Source organism: Curcuma longa, chromosome 4 (genome assembly GCF_044706935.1).
Source record: "Curcuma longa cultivar G26 ecotype Majalengka, Jawa Barat chromosome 4, ITB_CL_G26_1.1, whole genome shotgun sequence".
In the NCBI taxonomy this organism is placed as follows: domain Eukaryota; kingdom Viridiplantae; phylum Streptophyta; class Magnoliopsida; order Zingiberales; family Zingiberaceae; genus Curcuma; species Curcuma longa.
This window is the reverse complement of record NC_133864.1, coordinates 1,872,614-1,874,715: the sequence shown is the minus strand read 5'-3', so window position 1 is coordinate 1,874,715 and position 2,102 is coordinate 1,872,614. Positions and strand designations below refer to the sequence as shown.

Below are 2,102 nucleotides of genomic sequence, written 5' to 3'. Positions count from 1 at the left end.
ACAGCAAACCAGTCCGATCTGACCCAGCTGGTGGCTGATCTCCAGCGTCAGTTTGCTGAGCAGCAACAGACTATAGCAGCAACAGCAGACCATCAATACTCTGATGAATCAGCAGCAAGGAAATGCTGTCCCTCCACCAGTGATACCAGTAGCACCTCCGACTACGCCTGTACCCTCGGCTAGCCCTGCCCCTGGAATGAGACCAGAAGCTTATCTGATCCAGTGGCAGAGACTGAAGCCAGAAACCTTCTCGGGTGCTGGTGAACCATGGGATGCTCAAGCCTGGTTCAAAACTGTTGAGAGTATTGTGGAGATGCTTGACTGGCCGGAACATGAAAAGGTCAAGTGTGCATCATTCTGCTTCACTGGAGATGCCAGAATGTGGTGGGATCGGATCAAGGCTAAGAGGTCCATTAATGAGATGCAATGGACGGACTTCGAATCGGAATTCTTTGAGGAATTCTTTCATATGCGGGTGACCAACAAGCATTATGACGAATTCACAGAATTTCGTCAAGGCGATCTGACGGTAAGCGAGGCTGTCAAAAGATTTAACCGGCTGGCACGCCTATGTCCTGAGCTGGTTCGTACTGAAAAGGAGAAAGTTCGCCTTATGCTGAAGATGTTGCGGCCCGAGATAGCCATGAATGTGGCTGGCGGAGTAACTAAACCGCAGACTACGGAGGAACTGATCAGTGGTGCTTTAGCTACTGAGCATTACCTGAACAGTATTAAGCAGCAAAAGAAGGCACCGAACTGAAGTCAAGACTGAGAACAAAAACCACTTCCAGTGGAGGTCAGAACCGCAAGGATAAAAGGAAATGGAACAAGTCTAAAGGCGGTTCAACAAACAAGAAGCCCAAGTACACCCCATGCGCAAAGTGTGGGAAGCCTCACCCTGGAGAATGTCGCTTGGGTACAAACAAATGTTTTACCTGCGGAAAGGAAGGGCATAAGGCTCAAGCCTGCCCTACTAAATTCCAGGCAGCATCTCAGCAGCCTCAGCAGCAACTGCAGTATCAGAAGGCACCTGCCCAACTGCACTATATGCAACTGCGCTGGAAGGCCCTCAGATCAGCCAAGGAAGGTTGGAGGCCCCTCCAGCTATGACCAATGCTAGGGTTTTCTCTATTACCAGGGAGGATGTGGCGAATGCTTCCACAGTTGTCACAGGTCAGATATTCATTTACAGTCAGTATGCTACTGCATTATTTGATACTGGGGCAACGCATTCGTTTATTTCTATGCCATTTGCTAAGAAGATAGATATACCTTTACAAGTCTAGATGATAAATTCTTAACAACTCTACCTTCGGGAGAAGTAATGGCATCAACCCATATGTTGCGTGCCGTACCAATCGGAATCGCAGAAAGAGAACTCTACTGCGATCTGATAGTGCTGGACATGCAAGATTTTGATGTCATATTGGGTATGGATTTTCTGAGCAAATACGGTGCTTCTATTGAGTGCCGTAAGCGAAGAGTGGTATTCCATCCTGAGGCTGAGTCCGTGTTTGAATTTATTGGAGAGCCAAAGAGGAGAACTGGAAAATTCTTATCGGCTCTAAAGGCACAGAGGATGTTAAACAAGGGATACACTGGTTTTCTCGCTTATGTGATTGATACAACTCAAGTTAAGGAGCAGAAGCTTGAGGATGTCAGAGTTGTATGCGATTATCCAGATGTGTTCCCAGATGAGTTGCCCGGGTTAGCCCCGGATAGGGAAGTTGAATTTGAGATCGAACTGGTTCCTGGTACTAATCCGATCTCAAAGGCACCCTATCGTATGGCACCTGCTGAATTGAAGGAGCTTCAAGTTCAGTTACAAGAGTTACTGGATAAGGGTTTTATTCGCCCTAGTCATTCCCCATGGGGAGCTCCAGTACTATTTGTAAAGAAGAAAGGATGGAACTATGCGCCTGTGCATAGATTATCGGGCACTAAACAATGTGACGATAAAGAACAGATATCCTCTTCCAAGGATAGATGATCTGTTTGATCAATTGAAGGGAGCCACGGTTTTCTCAAAGATTGATCTCAGGTCTGGTTATCATCAAGTGAAGGTAAAACCAGAGGATATTCCGAAGACAGCTTTCCGAACG

The 2,102-nt window shown here is 46.9% G+C and overlaps 1 pseudogene; it reads left to right on the top strand.

The window, feature by feature from the left end:
• The first annotated feature begins 613 nt into the window (after positions 1 to 613).
• On the top strand, positions 614 to 1,286 carry LOC141826349 (uncharacterized; annotated as a pseudogene).
• Positions 1,287 to 2,102: the final 816 nt, after the last annotated feature.